At 42.5% G+C, this 23132-nt stretch overlaps 2 long non-coding RNA genes across 10 annotated transcripts in view; one reads left to right on the top strand and one right to left on the bottom strand.

The window, feature by feature from the left end:
- LOC119012272 overlaps window positions 1–22059 on the top strand; it is a 22359-nt gene extending 300 nt beyond the window's left edge. Inside the window, exons 1-11 of one of the 9 annotated variants that reach the window (XR_005072432.1) lie at window positions 23–2476; window positions 2919–3109; window positions 3437–3529; window positions 3686–3797; window positions 4128–4247; window positions 4346–4502; window positions 4631–4764; window positions 5135–5353; window positions 5448–5513; window positions 13355–13531; window positions 21121–22059. This is a non-coding gene — a long non-coding RNA (uncharacterized LOC119012272). Of the gene's footprint in view, window positions 1–22; window positions 2477–2918; window positions 3110–3227; window positions 3250–3436; window positions 3530–3627; window positions 3798–4127; window positions 4248–4345; window positions 4503–4630; window positions 4765–5134; window positions 5354–5447; window positions 5514–8655; window positions 8845–13354; window positions 13532–14103; window positions 14573–21120 lie in introns of those variants that run through there. The other 8 variants (XR_005072431.1, XR_005072429.1, XR_005072426.1 and 5 more) reach the window with 8 other exon arrangements.
- LOC119012273 lies at window positions 3685–5775 on the bottom strand. The gene is made up of 3 exons (XR_005072434.1): window positions 5422–5775; window positions 4689–4798; window positions 3685–3765 (listed from the first exon to the last, which is right to left on the bottom strand). It is a non-coding gene; the product is annotated as an uncharacterized LOC119012273 (long non-coding RNA).
- Window positions 22060–23132: the final 1073 nt, after the last annotated feature.

Genomic DNA, 23132 nt, shown 5'->3' on the forward strand with positions numbered 1-23132 from the left:
CTTTTTTTTCTGATCCTGGACTCTGGACCTGTTCACGTCTCATTTAAGCCGTCAGCATGATGAAATCACAGAGTAACTGAGGCAGAGGTTGACAAAGTGGACTATGAACCTGAAAAATCTTTATTTAAAGCATTCCTGCACATTGGCTCCCCAAAAGAATTTGTACTTCAGTAACAGGTCACACCACAAATCTTTGAGAAACTGTTTGCGACAGCCGACTACATAATGCAGAAGCCAATATCATTGAAAAAGTCTGAGTCATGAGTTATAAAAACCTTTGATTAATAATGGCTGTTGAATCACAACAATAGTAAGAAACATGCCAACACATTTCAGCCTTCATCAGGGATCTAACATTTATAGGGTAGCAGACAATCCCATGATCAGTATCACCAAGTAATTAGTTACATGACTGGTCTAGTCACATGAGAATGACGACAGGTGAGCAGCAACATGATTGGTCAAGACAACCACTTGGCATGCAGGTAGGTGAACTGTCACATGATAAGTATGAGCAGGTTGGTATTCACATTGGCTGTGTCCCAATTCAGGGGCTGCATCCTTCGAAGGACCCGGCCTTGGCAACTTTGGAAGACGAAACCTTCGAATACGCCACGCGATGTCGCCATTTTCTTTCTTTCTTCTTTTTAGGGCGTACAAAGAATCTTGGGATATGTGAGGCCGCCAAGGATAGTAGCAGTGCATCCTCCAAAAAGAGGGAAAAGAGGGCCGTATTTGAAGGAGCATTCGAATTGGGGCACCCTCCGCGTGGCACTGAAGGATGTAGCCTCTGAATTGGGATACAGCCATAGTTAGGCATGTTTAGCAGAAACCAAGCTGCTGTCTTTGCATGCTGATTGTGTCAGTAGCCAGTATGTTGCACATCATCGTAGTACAGAGATCTTGAGGTTGAGTTGGGATTATCACAGCAACAATTACAGGTGTTGATACAACCTCTACATCAGCTGGCATAGAAGTGCCTACTTGATTTCATGTAATGACAAAAGCCAACATTTCATTAGTTTGAGGGGAAACAAATCTCAAAATCACAATCGTACCACAGATTTGTTAATCTTGTGCCAGCTGTGGGTCACTGCCTCTGTTCACCGGCGAATCCAAACGTATAACAGGTTTGAATATCTGTGATTCCTTCAAGTCCCACATTTTCAAAAAAAACACAGAAACATTTGTTGTGCATGTGCATGATCTTCATTTCAAAACCAACAAAGAAAAAAAAAAAACGGTGGTCCTTTGCCAGATTCTCTGCATTCCCTTGTTGTCTGGGAGAATCATTGCAGATCCAGCCGGAAGGAATGAGAACAATTCTGCTAGCTGGCACCTTTTTGGGTTGGTGAAACATTGCACCCTTTCTTTTTATTATTTATATGTGTATTTTGGCACTTTGTATTTTGAAATGCCATGTTCAATCTTTTTTTTTTTCTGTGAAATGCCAACAGGGGATGTTGCTCCATCACAAAGCTTTTATTTTCTACCATGGCTGCAGTTTTTGAGTTTGTTGAGGTAAATAGCCGTTTCAGAGGTTTTTGATGGAGCAGCATCGTTGACACGATTGTTCTGTCTGTCGGCTGAACTGCTGGATTTACCATAAAGGAAAATGATAACTGTATGGAGGCCACTCTTGGCTTTCCGCAGCATCCACGGAGACTTAATTATCTCATAACGGCTTAATTATCTTGAGAAAACAAAAGATTTTTTCCTTTTAAGATAGGAACAGAAGAACCTTTCCAAGTCCAGTTTCAACAATTTCAAAGCAGTCGCTCAAAAAAAATGTAAGTCAAATTGTTTGGGTGTTGGACTTCAGTCATTGTTTGTTTGTTTGTTTGTTTTCTTTTGGCCTGCATATTGTTTCTGTCAATCTCTGCCCACATGACTGACACAGATATAAAACAACAGTTCATGATGGCGATGGTGTTCAGAGCATATTTAAAAACTTAGATGTCTCATATGAATCTGTACAGGTGTGACAGGTGCTGATACTGACAGCCTTTGTGTTGGACCTTGAGTCCTGGACATTCATAATTTACCTATCATATGTGTTAAAGGACATTTCTCTCAGGTACAAGTGACCATATTGTTGTCTGTAGGCCATTAAAGATGTTCGTCCCTGGATTGAGGTACTCTGATGAAAGAAAAAAGCATCAACTCTCCTTTTGCAGCTTTGTTTGTCTTCATTGTGTTTCTGTGCGCCTGTTGTTTTTCTATATTGACTCGGTCTTTGCCCTGTTGGCTCAGAAGACCGTCTGAATCTTCTCAGCGACACTTTATCAGAGGATCTGGACAGAACGCTGCGTCAGGAGTCTCAATGGCGAGCACGACTACAGTATTACTACCTGACAGCTCAGCAGGAATGATATTGTGTATTTGTAGTTGAGCCTTTCTGTCTTAATCTTTTTTATTCTGTTTATTTTTTTAGCTACAGAGTCACAGAGGAGAGTCATCAAGCTGCAGGCCAAAAGTGAGTCGAACTCACGCAGAAAGTTCAGCTCAAGTTGTTAAGAGACCGTATGACTGAGCATGTTAATAACTGAGGAGACTCTCACACGATAGTTACACAAACAATACCTGACTGTCCTGTGTCTGCCTTCATCGTCATGTCAGTGACTTCATCTAAATCGAGTTCATGGTTCCCTGTTTGCTATCAAGTGCATTATATTCACTTCCTGAAATTGTATATAGTTTCCCAACTTCAAGTGTAAAATGCACCAGTGTCTGAGGTTCAGTATTAACTGTTTAATATGTATGAAGAAGTGAAAAGTGATTTTGGACACTGACACTGTTGTTTTCTTTACCGTGGCTCACGTGCTTTAATGTCTCATGTTGCCATGGATATTTTGTTTGTCTTGCTACCAGGCAACCAAAGCCCACTCGCTGTTTCTTTCTTTTTTTTTTTTTTTCAGAAATAAACAATGCACAGGTTTACTTAGCCGTATAGCTAACGCCCTGTCTGACAAAGGTGTCTACGCAGAGTCGTCTCACACGGAGCTCAGGCACATCGCCTCCGAGTGTATTCAAGCTGAAATGAAACTGATCACTCATCGCAGGAGCTCAGGACATCTCCTGGGTGTCTTGTGGTTCTCCTGTATGAGAGGTATATATCTCTGAGAGACAGACTCGTGGATTTGTGTTATTATCTAATATGCTTTAACACATGTTTGTTGTCATTTTCCCCCAATTTTACATCATTTTTATGGCAACAGTAAACCAGTAGTGATGTGGAATGAAGCTACGGTAAACAACATAATATTCATATTCAGTATTTCCTGTATGCTGTATATGTATATTATATTACAGAGGTATATTTTAATAATTATGAACTCTACTGGCAGCAGGCTAAAGCAAATTAGAGCAGGACATTATTAAAACACTGTGAACTGATGGTCTTAATGGTTTTCCTCATCCTCTTATTTCCCTTCAGGATGTAACATTAACTCCAACAAGCTGGGCTTCTTTGGATGGAGTATCGAGGTCCATAATGGTCGCCAGAATCTGCCCGACACCGTCCAACCAGGTGATCAGTTTCTGAAAGTTCTACTCTATGCGAGTGGAACTGCTGAGATCCGCTGTAGTCAGAGTCACCTCTGCTGATCACGAGTGTTCATTTAACAGGTCGTGTGCATTGATTGATTGATTGGAAATGTTACCACAACCTGTTTTGGGATCCCAGGGTAAGACCGGACCACTGATGCCCATCATCAGCCCAGCACATCCACAGCAGAGCACCAGTTTCAACATGTCCCTGTCCACCTTTGACACCATCACACAGGAGATTGAACGAGGTATCAAGTCACTGAGCTGATTTAACACAGAGGCCAGTTAACTTCACTGTAGCAAAGTTGATTGAACGTGATGTGGTTTTGTTGTATAACTGACTTACATGTGTACCTAATTATAATTGTTCAATGTTCATATATCAAACACAAGGAGGATCCAAGTTTAAGTAAAACCCAAATGAAACAGTTTAAGGTGTTTAAGCAGACGATCTTACATCCTTTGGTGAGAACAATTCTTATTAATGCCAGTGATTCTCTTTGAGGGAGAAAAACAGTTTGAATATGTGGTTTTCATCAGCTTTAGAGCTGAAAATTGTGTTTTGTTCACTCCTTCAGGGTCGGCCTGGTGAAATCTAAAATCAGACTCCTGGTGGGGAATGTGGACAGACAGGAGAACAATTCCCTGGACCACATGAACCCACAGTCCTTCACTATCCCCGCAAAGGCCAATGACAAGTACGGACACGTTATGGTTTTATTTTAATCATGGCAGGGTGTTCTCAGCTCAGTGGTCTGTAAGCACAACATGTCTGATTGGACTCCTCTTCAATTAGCGGGAGTCTAAAACCATGAACATAGACCTGACCTTTGACCTTACTGCCTGCAAAGTAAGTTCTCGCTGAAAAAAAAAACAAAATGTCTGCCACCATACCTCCTGAGAAAGGCGGGTTGGACTCTGAGACGCTGGCCAAGATGTTTAAAGCTTACAAGGTATACCAAACTATTCCACGCTGTGGTGAAGAAATTATTAGTAGTTTAAATAGTTTCTGATGTCAGTTTGATGTTAGCTTAACTCATTACATCTCGTTTCACCTCATTTGTTTCCTCCGTAACAAAAGCCAGTGTGTAAAAAGTACAAGTTGGAGTTTTATGGGGGTTTATGAGCTGGACTGTTACCTGGTTGGGCACAATCACTTCCTGGAGTCTCCACTGAACACCTGGCACCTGATGTGATGTGATGACAAGACTCCAGGTACGACCAACAAATACTCTGGCACATAACTCCACTGTAAAACCAAAGAAAGGCATTTTTACAAATGTATGTTACAGATTACCTTAAGAAAGAGCCTGACTTCGGTTAAGTTTGTTTCCAGTCTTTGTGCTAAGCTAAGCTAAGCTAAGCTAAGCTAAGCTAAGCTAAGCTAAGCTAAGCTAACTGGCTGCTGCACAAGAGTGGTATCAATCAATCTTTAACTTTCTGCTAAGTTACATGAGAAGATTTCCTACTTTCTTCTTCTTTTTTTAAGATGCCTGGTACTTGTGGTAAGACGCAAATCAATTTCACGGACCAGCTCTCGCTCAAATTGTTTCAATGAAAATAACATTTTCCTTGTTCTCTGCAGGAATCAGTGTCCACAATTCCACAGGACACCAAGAGACCTCTTTCACTTCATTCAGGAACCAAACAAGTTTAAAGTGAATGAAGAACCGGCTCAAGGGGCCGAAGAAAACCCGCTCAGCTGAGTCCTCGACAGCGGCATCATGTTTCCGTCTGTGAGCTCACAGAGCACAAAGAGACTTCTGAGTCTGAGCCGCGAACCAAGAAGGTCAAACTTGACCCGGTATGATAAACTCTCTCTGAAAATGTTCTGTAAAACTGATGTAAAGACGTTCCTGTTGTGTGACTCACCTGGCTGTCTGCTCCCTCCCTCTCAGAGTCCACCTGTGGATCTCTGACTCCGTCCCCAACGAGAAACACGCCACCAAGCTTCATCTCGTCAGGTAAACTTCTGTTTTCTCTCCAGCTGCACACACTCCTTCTCTTTTCCTACCTCGTCATGACAGACATCCTCACGCACAGTATTCATGTGGAGGTTCATGGGAGGCCTGTTGGAAGGCAGACTGATGTCATATCTTTTCACCACAAGAGGGCAATGAAGCCTTTCTGCTGGCCTCTCCCTCGACCGTATCGAGGGAACAGACACTCAGACACACTGTTCAGAGTCTTGTCACTTGGTGACAGCAGAACCTGATGCAGATCAGAGTTAAGGAGCATCTTCACCTTCCTGTAATCTTTTTTTTTTAATATATAAATACTCCAGTCTTCCAGAAAAGGAAATAAGGATTTTGATACTTGCATTTTTCACCTTAATGTGTTGATGTGCATAACAGAAAATAGTCGCGAGGTGCTGAGGGATAATTTTGTGATGCATTCATGAGGATCATCTATCATGTTGTGCTTTAATTCTATTTTTTTCTCCCCCTGTGCTGTTTGTTTGATCATCTCTCTGGAAGTGCTGTAGCCAGAAGATAATGTTTTGTCACTTGACCTCTGTGAGCTCTCCGCAGAGTGATGCTTTTAAGTCATCCGCTGCCTTTGATTAATTGTAATTAATGACATGGAGAAACAAACATCACTCATTATTGCGCCGTAATTGTTTTTAAGGCCCTTTTTTCGGATGAAGAGGATAATAGCAAGTATGCTTAAGACTTGAGTAGCGCAAAAAAAAAAAAAAATCACACACACTCAATCTAACGCCACTAAACACACACAGTGTAGAGCAGGCGGCAAGATGGAAGTAGTGCATTAAAAGTGTCTCCGAGCCGTGCTTGACATCATAAAGTCCTTTGCAGCGTATGTAAATAACATCCTCTGAAGGAAATACAACAGAAAGCTGCTTTGCTTTATAAGGTAGTTTCACATTTTCGTTGGCTTTGTGATTTTTTTTTTATCCTCACCAAACGTAACATTTCTCACATTCAAGTAATCCCACGATGCAAATTCGTGGACAGGACTCTGCAATTTATTACATTACACGCACATAAGACTTCTTTAATGCACCTGAGCCATCAGAGTTTTCTCATCTACTGATAATGCGAAATGGTTTCTGAGTGCTGCAGGGAGAACAGGAATCAGACGGATGGGTTGACCAGTCCCTGACCTTAAAAGTGTGCATCCGTTTTACAGCAACTTGTGCGGCTGTCTTGCACAAATTTTCAAAAAAGAGCTTTCAGAGTGTGAAAAATGAGACGAGACCTTTTTACCTTTGATGGATTCTGGAGCGTTAATTACGTGACTTATGATCGCTCACGTAAGATGCTGCACCGACGGACTCTCTATGGTTTCGCAACGATTTGGCTTCGCAACATACCGCCAGCTTGCTTCTGTGGTCTTTATTGTATTTTGATGAAACACAATATGTATCATTAGTTGAGAGGGATTTGTGCCAGGCGAGACACCCAGATACTCAGCCATAGGGAGCAGACTCATAACATGGCCTAGTTAAAGGTTTTTCTGTTGTTTGCATCCCAATCCGGTCAAAATTTCCCAAGATGTAGCTTGTAAGAGCGTGTACGTTGTTGCTTAGGAACAGTTTTGCCTGTGCCCCCAGTAGGTGGTCTCTTTATGAATATCATTACATAGCCCCCATTCAGGGGAGGCAAGACATCTTTATCCCTTGCAGACCATGTTTATCGCTATTTTCACACCTAGATTTGGGAGGGATGTTTATGCGCGCTGTGGTTTTAGACCTTTATATTTACCGACAGATGCAGTTGTGATGTGAAGTTGCCGTGGCGGCTGCACAGGGAGGCGATCTGCCATTTGAAAACTTTTAAATAGTCATCCAGCGGGGTAAGCACGGTCATAAGCGAGCCAATTTTCAGCGTACTTACATTTCTGTCTCTAATTAATCATAGACAACATTAGGACTTCATCCAGAGGTGTATCCGCAGGAGGTCCAGTCTAGGGTATGGGGCTCCCCTATAGTTGTGGCCCCTCTTTCTCCCGCCGCGTGCACTCTGTGTGGGGCAGAGGCTCAGGGCATGGCCCCCTGTTTTCCTGCTGGGTCTCCATCTGCTGTGGAGGTGGTTAGGTCCCTGGATTGATTGCAAGACAATGAGTTTATGACATGTGTCGCCGTGAGTGACAGAGGGTCTCGTCCCAACTGGGCCTCCTTGACGACCACAGATCTCACATTTGTAGTCGGCACTATGCCAAGGCTAATGGGAGGAGTGATCCTCCTGCTGTGTGGTGGGACTTGTAGTTTACAGCTGGCTGGTAATACAGGACAAGGAGCAAATCTCCCCGGCTTCTGTCTGAGGACGCGGCCTCGGCATGTTAGCAAACCCTTACATTACGTGGCTTAATTGGAACAAACAATAGAAAGTCAAAAAAGGCTTCCAGAGAAACTAGCCCTCGATGCTAACTTATGATTTGTGCATGAGCGCTGATACTTGCTCTGCTGCCGGTTCCTCCTCCTCTTTTCGGAGAGACTTTATGAAGCCTTCTAAACTGGTCTCTGAAGTTCCCCAGTTGACCCAGCAGTACTCCTTTCACACGCCTGTCAACACGCTGTTTCTCTGCACTTTGGTGGGTCCAAGTTAAAAAGAAATCGCTTCCTTCATCTCCCACTCCTCTCCTCCTCGCCCCAAAACAGGATGATAAAAGCTGGAGTTTCACATCTGAGAGAACTGCAACAATGCTACTGTACCTTCAAAGGGGAAGACGCCACATTGCGAGATGACAGGGCGTTGATATGAAAGTGTTGTCTCCTTCCCGGGTGAGATCAGAGGAGGCCCGGTAGATGTGTACTGTCGTGTTGCTCTGAGTGATCTGACCAGCGCGGTGGAGGAGAGGTGTCATGGCGGACAGACTCACTGGGATGTGTGTGTCAGTTTTTTTTTTTCTTTCCTTGAACGAATCTGGCACACGCGAAAAAAGGTCTTTGTAACTGTCAGGATTATTCTTTTGGTCTGTTGTACATAATTTCCCAAATCCTGCAAATGGTGAGTTGTTCTAGGCAAATATGGGATAATTATCAAGGTTATAATAAAACACAGGGAACAACACAGTCAGTGCCAACAATTCAGGTTTTGCTCGTAACATGTTCCTGCATGAACTTTTCTGTGTCTCTTACAACAGGCGTGACTGACGAAGCTCCTCTAACGAGCCTGAGGATCAGATTTTCACCTCCTCTCTTAGTACCAAGAGGAGAAAACATTGTCTAAATGTTCTTGTTTTCTTTGCTTTGCTTGCTTATTGTGCCTCTTCTTAAATTGCTTCGATTTCTTAACTGCAAACACACATTAAAACCTTCATTTTAACGCATTAGCACTGTGAATCCTCTGTCATTTTCTAACATCTGAGCTGCTCAGGGGTTGATTTGTGGAACACTTTAAAATAAAGCCTCAGAAATATGATCCGTCATCCTGCAGGCTTTGAATCAGGGCTGCCAGACTTACAGGGGTCACCGAAATCGAGTAATTACGTTTTGCATGTGATATTCAATTAATAAACGTTAAGAGACTTTGTGACAACATAAAGGCAACAAAAAAACACTATAAAAAGACAAAAAGAAAAGAAGCTGACAGCGTCTGATCAAATTCTTTGTCTCATGCGTGCGTGGAAACTTGATTAGTCCCTTGTCTGAAGTCTACTACTGTAAATTAAGTTTTACCAACTGTATATTCTACCTGACAGCGAGGTGGCCTCAAAACAGCGATTGTATCTGACCTGCAAAGTTTTCAGGAAGATGTAAGAAAAGCTGACTCTGATCCTCAGAGAGGAAAAACACAAGACTGTTGAAACGGAAATATTACCACAGTGACTCTGATGGTTAAAAACACCGGCCGTTCTTTAAAATGTTACCGGATTCTGTAAAATATTGGTGAGACGGTAAGAATAGTGTTTATGTTCTAAGATCACAAAGGTGGTGATAGTCGTCTGAAAGACAGACACTAACAGGCGTCTTATTGTGACAAAATCTTAAAAATATATGCAACTTTACCAAAACTTGCATCAGCTTGAGACGTCAGCTCTGCAGCACAGCCTGCGGAAAGGTGTCCGGACCGATGCAGATCTTCACAAATCAGCCATCAGAGCTGCAAAAACATCAGGAAACGAAGCCAGAAAAAACTATTGTACCATCTTTAAAAAACAAAACAAATGTTAATGTTTCTGGAGTGCAGGTGTTGTCATCTACAGATCTATTGATTGTTTATGGTAAACATCTTTCATTTTCCCCTTCGAACACAACAGTTTTTTTACCTGATGTTCAGACGTTAATGTTCCCCGAGTACCTGATAACACTTTAAATTGAGTTACCTTAATGATCAGACAGGTGACTTAGCTTTGATTGACAGGCGTGAATCACTTGTCACTCGTTTTCTTCCTGGTGAAAAATCATCTAATGCATCTAAAACAACACACACACACACACACACACACACACACACACACACACACACACACACACAGCAGGAGTGCCCGAACGTTTTCCCTCGAGGGGGCCAAAACTGAAACTTAATGGCGGGCCGAGGGCCAAATGTCAACACTTATCGTGCTGAATCGCATCCGTGAGATGCAGCGATGCTAGAATCCTAATTTCACCCGAGTTGATTGACATCCTACAACATGTCAATCAATAAGGGAAACATATTAAACATTTCAAGAGCATTTTACCTGGCAAAAAACAGGCCTGTAATCACCTGCTCAATAATAAAATACCTATGTCTATATTGGTGATCATGGTCAAAGCATGTCAAGGCATCAAATACCATAAAGTCCGCAGCTGACTTACACTCAGTGCAAACGATCGGCAGCTTAACATCATCATTAAATGCTCTCAGCAGTGGCGGCAGGTAAATGCAGTCTCTGTCTTTCCTGCCACCACATTAAAAAACAAAAAAACAAAAACAAAGTAGGCCATGTTAGCATCAGCCACACGTGAACCAGTGTCTGGAAGTCAGGAGTCAGGTGCTCGAGTGTGTAAGTAGTAAAGTGTTTATGCTCAGAGCGAGGGAGAGCGCTGAACCCCGCTGAAATGCTCCCGATTTAAAATCAACCTAAAGGATGTAACCGAGGCCTGCGGACACCATAAGCACAACGCGGAGGAGCACCTGTTCCTGGATGGCACCCTGCCACTGCTCCCCGTCTGCCTGCTGTGGAGTCTAGCTACCCACTGATGAGGAATTAGAAAGTCATTAAGGAACACAAATAGCAGGATGGCACAGTCGCAACCAACTCCAGACTGCATTTGTGTCTTCATTCATAGTCTAGTGTGTGTGTGGTGGGGGGAGGAAATGACTTTATTTTTTTTTTTTAACTTGTTATTGATGGTATTTACATTTCAAAATCAGATTCTCTCTGTCAGTATTTCTTTCATTAAGTCTCCCCCTTTGAGACGATTCTCTTCAGTGCAAAAAATGAAATGAATGAAAAGTTACAATTGAATCTGCTTTTTGAAAGGTCAGCTAGACGGCAATACTTAATAATGATAACAAAAAAATAAATAAATCGCAGTAGAATAGTTCTCCTGTGTCCACTAATTCGGCCGATACAAGTACAGACAGCTGCTTTTAATAGAGCTTTAATGCACACGAGTGATAGTTACGCCACAACGTATCTTCCCAGATCTTACATGAAAGGCACCCACGGCCCGGGGATAAAGACAGAAGCAACAGAGAGAACATAGTCATATCCCAGCAGGAGGGTCCTTAATACTCCTTAGACTAATTGAGACACAGACTGAAGGAGGAATCAGTGAATGGTGCACGGCTGACTGTCGAGTAATGCTGTCGAATAAGAGCAAGACTCATAGGGTGCAGCCATGCTAGCTGCTCTGTGAGGCTGTACTTACAGGCAAAGCAGTACTTTGAGCTAATTGCTAATGTCAGAGTGCAAACGTGCTGTAACCCCCACGATGTTTTGCAGGTATAATCTGTACCTTGTTAGTTTAGCGTCTTAGATTAGCTTGTTAACACGCCAGCAGGAGACTCGGGTGGGGGGGGCAGATGTAACTATTTTTGGTTATGATGTCATTAATCAATGACCTCTTGATCTATATCGATACAGTTGTTACAGGTAACTTGTGATTTTTTTTTTTTTTAAGATACAATACTGATTGAAACAGAAGTCTAATTTTACATCTGCTCCCAAGAATATACGGTATATATATATATATATATATATATCTATATATATATGTATATATATATATGTTTATATATATAATAGATATAGTTACAAACAATTTAATATCAATTTAACACTGATTCCAGTTTAATCAAAACAGTGTAATTAATCTTTATACAAATAGAAAAACTAAATTAGGGAGACTACGAGACATGAGTTCGTCGAGCGTGTGAGGAGGTTCATGATTGTGTCTCCGTCACTTGAGAGGTTATAATCGCCCTTTGTTTAAAACGTGTATAAATTAAATTCTCAGTTTCAAAAGGCTTCTATTACAAACAAGCCAATATGTTGATATTGAAGGTTAAGACGTATCTTCGTAAACATTTAAGGTTTCAAATGCATGAGAAATTGACGCCCCCAGATTGAGAAGCTAAAGACTAAACCGCTGTATTCCTAGAAATATATAATAAATGAAACATACATAGACATTTAAACTGAACACAAAACAGTATCCTTTAAATATTTGCAAATATGTGTTTTTATGTAGTTACGGACAATCGCTAAACCGCTCTCTCGCCTTGACACGCAGGTCAGATGCAATCAAGGGGGTCATAATGTGTTGAGAAGTGTTGGGGACATATATGGAGCATTTATCTCCAGCATATGGAGATGTGTTTTTATTCAGTGCAGTGGGGAGATCGAATGAGGCCAGAGTGGATAGCGATGGAAATAATTTGCACTGTACCTTTAACAGACATATATGTTAAGTTAAACGACCTTGTTGTTTTGCTGCCGCACACTTTGACATCACAGAAAAGGAGCTCACAAGAGTTCATTCTTCAGCTCCAACCGACAACGATTCAATCCAAGCAAAACGTTTAAATATCTACATGTGAGAACGTGAATCGATGATTAGATCATTCAATCTGAAAAGTACAAGAAAGAACGAAAGAAAGAAAGAAAGAAAGAAAGAAAGAAAGAAAGAAAGAAAGAAAGGAAAGTGGTCTAATTTCCAGCAAACCCTTTTTTCTCTCTTTTGTCCAAGAAGAAAAGAGGAGGAAGAATTAGAAAATGACTTTAGCATATACGCTTTCAAACCTTATTCTTATTCTTGCTTGACAGGCATTTCTAGCCAGCGAGCTAATCATTACCATTAACATATCACATTCTGATTTGACATTATGTGCTGATCACATCTATTATCTAAAAAAATAACAACAGTTTTCCTGCACATGTTGTCGGCTGTATATATCAGATCCAGAGGACGTGTTGTCATAATGTCGCAGCAGAATCAGCTGCAGGTTGATATTCAGTTTCACAGAGGTTTTTTTTTTTTTGGCTCCAGTTGTTTGAGGGTGCGATGCTCTCGGTATCACTTCTTCATTTTGTGACTTCGAGCACCTTTAAAATCCTTTTTGGTTTGTCGTAGCAGGAGAAGCACAGGTGTTTTTCATGCTCATGCTCACTGGCGTTGCTAACTGGGACACGCTATTAGCAAAATCATGCTTCCAGTTCTTTAATATGAACACTTTAAGCTGGATATCGATATGACATGCCTCACTTGGGTCATGTGGAAAACGTCTTACTGTTTCCCCGGTGCCATCTGTCTGCTGCTCGCAGGTCACATTATCCCTGTACTGGTGCTCGTGGTACCTAATTAAAGGCTTCAAATGAAGTTGCAAATGAAGTTTTTCACTTGTCTCCACAGCTGGCACGGCTGGCAGCGCCGACTGCAGAGGTTCAACTGAAGGGCAACGGGGGGGCTGCTGTTCCAAGTGACAGGTTAGGAACACGTCGCTAAAAGTTTCGCCCTGGAGCCGGAGGGATCTGTCAGTGGTGGGACGAATGGAGGGAACTGCTGCCGCGAATAGAAGAAGAAGAAAAGGTCAGTGATGAGACCAGCATCCTCTGTCAAGTTGAGTTAAAAGGAAACCCCTTTTTATGAGACTTCGAAGTGTGTTATCCACATGTTTTGGACGGTCAACATTCACAAACACAACACAACTAGCCGCCTAAAACTGAAACTCTTGAATTGATAATGCGATGACACTTCTAGGAGGAGGAGTTCCACCGACTATGAATCCACGCGGGCTCGTATCACGTTTGAGATTTTGCATCCAAATGAGTTTTATTTGACTGTAGGCCTTACAGCTGTGAATCATAAAACGTCTACATATCCCTGTAAAAATCACCACGGGGGGCTGTGACGGTGGCCTTGCGGGTTGTTCAATTATTCACCGTCCGTGGAGCCGCTCCATTGGATCGGTGTCAGCTCGACACTATAACGATAATCATGTCTCTGCTGTTCAGCTGCTGGGAGAGACTTGTTTATATTTACAAATTAAAACCTGAGCTGGGATTGAAATACTGCACGTAATTTATATTTTAATATGGTGTTTTTTTTTCTCTTTAATTCTCCGTTTAAAGCTGCACTAATCAATATTTGTTCATCGGCAGTGAATCAAATGACGGCGCGTGAAGTGACGGATGTACATGAGATCATCACTAACAGCTCTGCAGTCCTCTTTAGCCTCTTTCAGCTCACTGCTTTGTTCATGTTTTGGCTCGCCTCTCGTCGACATTACTTGATTAAAGATGCAGCACGCAGATGCATTCAGACAAAAAAGCTGTTTTCGACCCAATGCGTCCGTCCTGCCAGCACCGAAATGGCAGACGCACAAATCTATCAACTATCTAGTGACGATAGTGGAGCATTTAGCAGCTAACGAGACACATTTTTTCCAAAAAGAGAGAGACTGTTGGACTCTGTCAGGCCGCCAGGAACATGAAACCAACTGAATGCTAATGCTGCTCTGTGCCGGGTGGATGTTTAAATAGGCAACTGTTTGCTAACATTTTAAATGCTATATATACACACACAACAGTATATTTTGTGTCCACACTAAATGAACAATATTGAATTGCACAGAGGAAAAATGCAGTGAGCGTGTTTAACTTTCAGTTCTGGAAAGAAATTAAATACATTTAGTCAAGTGCTTTATGTGAGTATTCCTATTGTTTCCTACTTTAACATTTCAGAGGGAAATATACTTTCTTCTCCACAAGGTCCCATCTTATAGCTCATGCTGTGGGCTCTCAGCAAATCTGTTTGGTGTTTGCTTGCCTCAGTGACTCAGTTAAAAGCCTTTAGTCCACTTAACAACGGGCCAAGAACTTGTGATCACTGTAGCTGCCATTTGCAAGTTAGCTAAGTTAGCTGTGCAGCTAGTGGCCCTATTAGCTGACTCTGCAGGGGGAGTGTTGGTGTTGTTTACTATCGGCATATGACCTTTGAGGTGGCTCCACGCTAGTTGATTAGCATGCTAACTTCAGTAGATATCTCTGCACCACAATACATTCTGTGAATCATTTTGGTTATTTGCTAAAACTCCAGTTTTTTTTTCCCTCCCGAGGGGTTTCCTGGTTATGTTATTGTTGGCATGGCCATTGCAAACACAACCACATCACTTCCTGTTTCCCCACAGTAGCTTCCCACAACACACGACAACACGTGAGTTTATACGGGTAATGAAAGCAGCTTGAAATCGTGCCAGGCTCCCTAAACTAAACCGCCAGTAAGCCTTAATTTTCCCGGGAGAATTTGTGCCTGGGTGTCAGACAAAATTGCATGGTGGGAGTGAGGTTTACAGGGAAACCATCCCGAACACCGATGGCATCATTATTCTAGCCATTACACAAAACAGTCAACATCGACTCCATGAAAGTAAGCTGAGGCACAACTTTTTATATTGCCAAGTGTCGGGCAGTCTGGAGTCACTGTTTGGGCAGGACGAGTCTCAGCAGATCATCTGTGATTCATGTGGACCGCATGTCCAAGTAACTTCAGCAGCCTGTGTCTGATCACTACATGATGAATGTCTGTTTCACTGAAGCCCTCAAATGCATCAAGTGCATTAAAGCCCAATTCGGGCCGCCCTGCTTGAGAGGTCAAGGCATATGGGAATCTGACAGATATCATGAACACGGCTATAACTCCTATCTTTTACACTTAAATTCTGGAGCCGTAATGCATTGTACTTTGCGAGTTACCCCAAGGCTCACTAGCCGTCTGAGTCATTGACACACCAGTGACTCTGACTGCACAGTCAATTACCCATCTACCTTTCATGGACCAGGAGTAGGAGACAGGGAATGAGTTCATCCATGCATTCAACCTACGCCAGCCATGCCTCCACCAGAGGTGAAACCCATATGCAAGACGGGAGAGACAAGAGGATATTGGGTGAGTTTTTTTTTTTTTTTCCATGTGGAGAATAAAGGTTAATAACAGTCCTTTCCTGTGTCATATTTGACATGACCAGTCATCGCAGTAATTACAATCATTACACTCCAAAGGATGTCTAGTTATCCCTCTTAAACACAGGCCGCACAAAGGAAATCAATTATTCAATCAGAGCTCTCCCATTCATCCCTGCCTGAGTTCACTTAATTTTGGGCCTGGGTGAATCTGCCGCAAATAAACCCCACGACCGGAGAAGAAAAGACGAACAGGCCCCTAATTTGTACCCTTTCAGACGGTCAATCACTTTTCAAAGGAATGCAAGCTTATTCTGACAATCAGGCCGACGTGAATGGGAATGGGTTTCATCTGCTACTTTACATAAGTTATCTGGTGATAAAGAGGGTAGAAGAAGAGAGGGAGGGAGGGAGGGAGGGAGGTGGAGGTGGCAGATAGGGTGGGGGCTCTCCGTCGACAAGTGTAGCCTGTGGCCCCCCTCCACTGTTACTCTCAGCCCCCTCTCTCCTTTCTCTCATCCCCCCTTTTCACCTCATCTCTCACCCATCCTCCGCTCCTCATCTTGCCCGTGCCCACTAGGATTGGCAGCATGTAATTTAAGAGCATGGGCACAAAGACCAAATGCCAAGCCCATAATGGAAGCTGGATGTGTTCTGATTTAAATGGGCTTCTGTGCACAAGGCCCAGGGCCTGTAATTAAGATCACTGGGACAAAGGAGAGGAGACAGTCTCACAATGCAGTCGGGACCTGGTTGAAGAAGAAGGGAGAGAAAATATCAGCTCCTTGCACCCAAAAATGGAAAGATTTATTTTTTTATTTCTTTAAATGGACACTTCAGCAGCTTGAAGAGGAGACGGAAGTTAAAGCGAGGAGCACGCGGCCGACAAATCCGCTCTTATTTGTTGTTGCTTCTCTGTGATGATCTGATGAATTTGCTCTCGCCGCCGGTGTCCATTCGTTAAACCGACAACTTGGACGCGTCGCTGAAATTAGTCTCGGCCCAACTTTTCAAGGATCCGCCACAGTACATGCATCTCTTTGATTGCTTATGAAGTATGACACGTTGCAAAGAGCAGCTTAACTTCAGAGAGAATTACTATTACAGTACCAAGCGCTGACTCCATCAGCATTCCTGTAGGGGTATTTGATCAATCTGAATGATGAAAAGACTACGAGAGGCCTTCATATCCGGATGGAGGGCTGGAAGTCTCGTCCTCCATATCCATACAGCCGCCATCACTCTCTCCTGAGCGTTTTTTGTTCCAGAGGACACACTCTAGCTCCTAGTGCTCTGGGTGGTTGTGTGTTCAGACCTTTTTCCGTTTAATTAGATTTGTTAAAACAATTTTTGGAGTGCTTTATTCGGTAAAAGCTCTCAGGGGTTAATATCCGCAGAACACTTCTGTTCAGCTTCTTTTCACCAATGGAGCATAAATTATTTAAATTATTCAGAATTGTGCGACCTTTTATCTCACCCCCTTTGAAGGCAGCAAATTAAAAATGCAAATGGGCTAACTAATTAATATGCAAATGCATTCATTCCCAGTTAACAATTAGCAATTAAACCTGCAGTGTCTAGAAAGAGCACTGACAAAATTAGCAACTTATTTTTTCATTTGAAAAATAGTCAGTCCGAAACAAAAAAAAAAAAAAAAATTGATTGACGAAATGACTTTTACTGACAACCACCTGCCTCGATATAAACAAAATTAATAGGATGTCATGTCGGAGACGGAGGAATCTGAGGAGAGTCATGTCACAAACAACAGAAATGTATGTCATTTTGTCATGCTTTGGCTGTAAGACTTGTATATTTCATAACTCAATCAAACCTTAATTGAAACATGAAAGTCTGCGAGGGATTCTCTATGTGTGTGCGAGGGATTAAGGGCAGGGAAGACACAAGGCGCAGGCAGCCCCCCAAAAAAAGAAAAAAAAGTGTTAGCAGACAGAGATACAGAGGAGAGGACCGAGTTAACACGTTGCGTAACACGAATTAATAGTCTTGGTTTTTTGTTTTTATAGCTGTGGTCAGAAAGAAAACCATAAAACACACAAAGAGCTCTCAAAACTGTTTCCTATTTCCCTCCGACACGCTCAAATGCAATCTCACACTTAACGGTATCTCCTACATTACACCTTATGATACCTAATGTTGCAAACTCGACATCAATCATGCATGCCAAGCCCCGACTGTCTCTCCAGTGACTGAATTTAACCACATCCAGATCCTTTTGATGTGATAGCGGGAAGGTGCGGGGGCCGGGAGGCGTGAACTGCACCTCCTTGTAAAGGTTATCTGTGATACACAGACCCGGGGGCACCTGCCTCATGCAGAGTTCACGCACGCCGCCGCCATTCAGCCGAGAACATACAAAGTGATGTATGTGTGGAGATCACTGTCAACGGTGGAGCTGTGACAATAGAGGTCAGTCAGTCAGTCAATCAGAGAAACAGGAAGCGAGGGAGGCTGTGGTGGTGATGTGGGGGGGGAGGGGAACGAGAACAAGGAGGATTCGTCTGTTTTTTTAACATCATTTTTATTAACATCCCCAGTTCGTATACCGATAATCACTGTCAGTGTTCGAACCTGATCTCTTGTCAGCTGGCAACTTCTGCCAGAGGGCTCAGCAACACGATCATCACCTTTTTTCGACAAATGCTCAGTGATTGCCGTGCCTTTACACATGATTCTTGTGTTTCATTAACTTGCATTAAGTGCCCGCGTCCCCCTGACGCTTGAATGTTATATTGCCAAAGAAGGTTCATATTTTATTTATCGCAGTTTAATATTGTTTTTGAATATTTGCGGTGCCTTAAGGCCTGGCTCGCAGTCACATTATGCTCTTTAATTTCTCCTCGGAATTGATTTTCTATTGCTCGGAGTGACGTTTGATTAAAAACATTTTCTTGCATAAAAATGTAAACGAACGCGAAAGTTATTCTCCACGCCGCCGCCTCGTTTTGCTACAATATCTTTAGATTACGCTCACATTCGTATTTAATGCACACCTTAATTGAATTGTTTGTTGTTTACGTCGCGCAGTCTGGGAGAGATTGCTCGCCGTTTAAGAGACATCTCACCTTACTGACCATTTATGGCGGCGACACCCCGCGGCTCTAATTTATTCGCCTGTTTTTTTTTTTTTCATATACATACTGGTAATATACTAGCGACTGCATAATTACTGCACTCCGCACAAGACACTCCACATGCATCTCTTTATCCGCTCACTCATGGAATAAATAGAACTAAAACACAAGAAATGCAGCAAAGAGCCTCTTTCAAGTAAATAGGCTGGGGGTGGGGTAGATAATTAATTCTGAGATTAATGTACTGTAGCAGTGGTGTGTTATTAAAACGCTATTTTTAAATTACAGCTCAGAAAGCACCCCCTTGGGATTAAGAGTGTTAGCCACTGATCTCTGCTTAAGTTATGGATGGAAAGGAAAGGAAGGGGAGGGAGGGGAGGAGGAGGAGGAGGAGGGGGTCTGTTTTACATGCCTAGGTCCCATCTTATGGCTCACGCTGAGGGCTGACACCGAGAATCTTTTTGGTGTTAGCTCGCCTCAGTGACTCGCTGAAAAAAAAGCCTTTTAGTGCCTTTATCAATGGAGTCAGAAGTTGTGCTTTTCAGTAAGTATTTAGTGTTTGATAAGAGAGGGCCTCGGCTAGCTTGCAAGTGGCATTTGATTAATGGATCTTGCTGCGTCTGCTGTGAAACACTTGTTTGCAGAGCAGAGGGATGTTAGGAGGTCGGAGGATTTTGTTGTAATATGCCAGTTAAATTATATAGAAGTGTAAGCGGGACCTGTAGCTTAAGGGATGAGAACAGCTTCTTATATTCTGCAGTTTGGGCTGTAATTTCTAACACTTATGATCACGTATCACACAAACATTTTGCCATTCACCCTCAGGATCGCCTGTAGTTTGATCAAATGGTTTCGGATGGTTGATTGCAGACGTAAAGCAACGTTAGCATTCATTTGGACTCATGTTTCTCTCCACATCACAAACTTTAAGTGGCTACTGACAGCGTTCTCCCCGCTCATGTTTCCAAGACAACAGGATCGTTAACATTTTCCTCAGAGCTGCAAATAACAACACAGGTTAAATGTAAGATATTCAATCATTTAGCTACTTAACCTTCCTTTTCCTTAGTGACCTGACGCAAATGGATAGTGATTGCAAGGTTTACAGGAAGCCAGCGTAAACGCTGATGATTTTATCATTCTGCATCTATAACTTGGAAGTAGGAAACTTGTCTGTGGCTAGTTAAGTCACTTTTTTCAGTCTCCGTCTAGTTCTGTTGCTGTTGTTGTTGTTGTTGTGAGCCGAAGAACCAAAACACTGGTGCCAAAAGACACTAAAATGCACCACAGAACTCAAGTGGCAACACAAAAAAAGCAAAACTGGCCACTTGAGGATCCAAAAACAAGCGAGTCCCCACAGATAACACAACAAAATGAACTTTACAGCTGAGATAAACATAATTACAGCTTGGCACTAGCTTTGGTCACTGTGTGATCATAAATTTCCTGTGACCGACAAATGAACGAGGTTGAATTTTTACATAATGCACTTATTTAAATTACATTAAGCCTTAAAATTATGCACGGTTAACGCGGGGGCTGCTTTGCATCCAACAGCAGCCTGGTTTGCATGACAGCTAGCTGCTAGCTGTCATGCAAACCAGGCTACGGTTGGATGCCTCACCTTCTTTTCCTATTGTTGGAATAGCAAGAGTCAGCTGCTGCCAGGTGGTGACGGATGAAGCCACCACACCGCATTATGCAATGGTTCTTTATAAACCTATGGGTGGCACCACAGCGACTACATCCATGGTCTGTACAGTCTGTGGGCAGATGGCAGGTCCTGCAAATAACTCGCTAACTCGGGTTGTGAATATTGCCATTTGAATGAGCTAAATTTAAGTACATTTAAAATAAACTCTAACATGGATAAAAAAAAAAAAAACTTAGTGTTTGAATCATGCCTCTCTCATTTGCTTACTGTTGGGTGATAAAGGGCTAACAGTACTTTAATTTCTAACGAATATGTAAAACAAAACAAAAAAAAAAGGCTGTGCAATAGGGCCATCTGCACGAGATGACCACAACATGACAGAGAGCGCATTTGGTCTCTGGATTTGAGTGTTTGTCGAACCCCGTGTTTGTGTGTGCATGTGTTATGTTCTGTTTTTAACGTTGGCAGTGAGTGCTTTGCACCTGTGGCTGCTGGCAGACCATCCGGTGTGTTGCAGCTCCGGAGGGACCTTGAAGCCCGTCGCAGTGGGAGAGAGGAGTCTGTCCTGCTAACCGTAATTAGCACAGGCCTGTTGATTCACTGATAATGAGAGGGAGTTCATTAGCGCCACGCTAATTGCTGCCTACTTCACCACCGCCACCACCATCGCCGCCATGCCAGCCCCCCAAATCCCCCCTGCACTCCAAAAAAGTTTGCCCGTCTATCACATTAGAGATGGGGGGGAGGGGAGGGGGAAGAAAAAAAAAAAAAAAGCACGAAAATCTGCAACTTTTCAGGAGATTGGAGTGGAAGCAGATGGAAGATTGTGTTTGGATTAGTTTTGACTTATTTTAGTGTGTGTGAACAGGGAGGGAGAGAGTAACAGAGGAAAGGATTGGATGAGGAATGTTTTGGTTTCTGGCTGATGAGCAGCAGGAGCCTTTTTGCAGAAGGGGATGCAGATGCACGTTGCTGGGACAGCTCCGTCCAAGGACATGATGGAGGTTCAAAAGCTAATTGCCAGAACAAGCAAAACAAGAAGCATGTCTGCTGAATCAGCTGAAAGACAACCTCACCTGCACCTGTATTATATAACCACTGTGTCACAGGCATATTTATGCTTCAGTCCACTCTTGCAAGGAGTTTACTGCAACAATCTTTGGCAAATGTTACATATATTTACTATGCAAGAGTATATATACCAACAAATCCATACGTAGGAGGTATTACACATCATACACAAAGTACAACAAAGACAGGAACCATAGTGGGACAATAAATGTGTGAGGTTGCAACCAAGACCGATAACAATTCAGGGGCATAAATCAAATTATGAAACAATATCCTAACTTTTAACATAAATGACTACATTTCATGGCATGATGGCAGTATGCTTGTTAAATTGTTGAAGGGCTGTTATCAGGAAAAAAAGAAAAAACTTTGCTCAAGTAAAACTGGAATTTCAAGTCACTGTTTGACTGGTGTGTGTGTTCCTTTGAAAGAGCTCAAATGAAAAACTGTAATGTACATACACACACACACACACACACACACACACACACACACACACACACACTCAGCACTTATCACCTGGGGCCATTGTTCTCCTGTCTGAATTTTTCTCTTTAAACAGCCTTTAAATAAGCCTCTTTTAATCTATGTGTAGCCATTTTAAAATCAAATAAATTATAATACGTCGGTGTCATTACTGTCAAGAATAACACCATGTTGAGACTTTTTTTTTTCCTTTTTTTTCACCGTCTTTCATTTTGCCCACCATCTGCATCCAATATTGATTGAAGCTCTATATGCGAAGCCCCAGCTGAGCTGGAAAACATCTGTTTTGTACCATAAAGCAAGCCCCACCTATGCAATAAAGTAATAAAGCAGATTTCCCGCACATGCTATTAGCACACAATGTAAAACATATTTTCAAGGCCAGTAGTTTGTTGGCAGTCTTGGTAATCCTCCTCTGATGAGTTTAAACACACAGTATGTCATTTCTGCCGGTAGGGGTCTCTCTCTGAAAACAAAAGAGGTTGGTGTAGAGGCGTGTAGAGAGGGCAGAGGAGCTGATCAGAGCCGGACAGTCGGGGAGCGAGACCCTCTGGAGGAAATAACACCCGGTGTCGCATCATATTCTGCTCTGATCCGAAGCCGGAGGAGAGCTCAGAGATTTACTTTCTTGTCGCTCCTGTTTATCAGCCTGACTGCAGCAGGGATCCCTGGAGATGACCTCCATTGTCTGGTTTTTGTGTACTATAATGTTGACCACAGCTGGAGGGGAAATGTAGTTTTTTTTTTTAATGCATGAAGACATAACAGAGAGGAGAGAAGAAGAGAGAGAACCAGAGTCTCTGCTGAGTGTTGAGATGAATTTAAAGACAGTCATTACTAGCTTACGTTAGCCTCCGACTAGTGACTGAAACGACATTAAACTCATGGATTTCTTCGGGTTTTAAGTACAGATCTCAAATATA

This window comes from Acanthopagrus latus, chromosome 22 (genome assembly GCF_904848185.1).
Source record: "Acanthopagrus latus isolate v.2019 chromosome 22, fAcaLat1.1, whole genome shotgun sequence".
Taxonomy (NCBI): Eukaryota; Metazoa; Chordata; class Actinopteri; order Spariformes; family Sparidae; genus Acanthopagrus; species Acanthopagrus latus.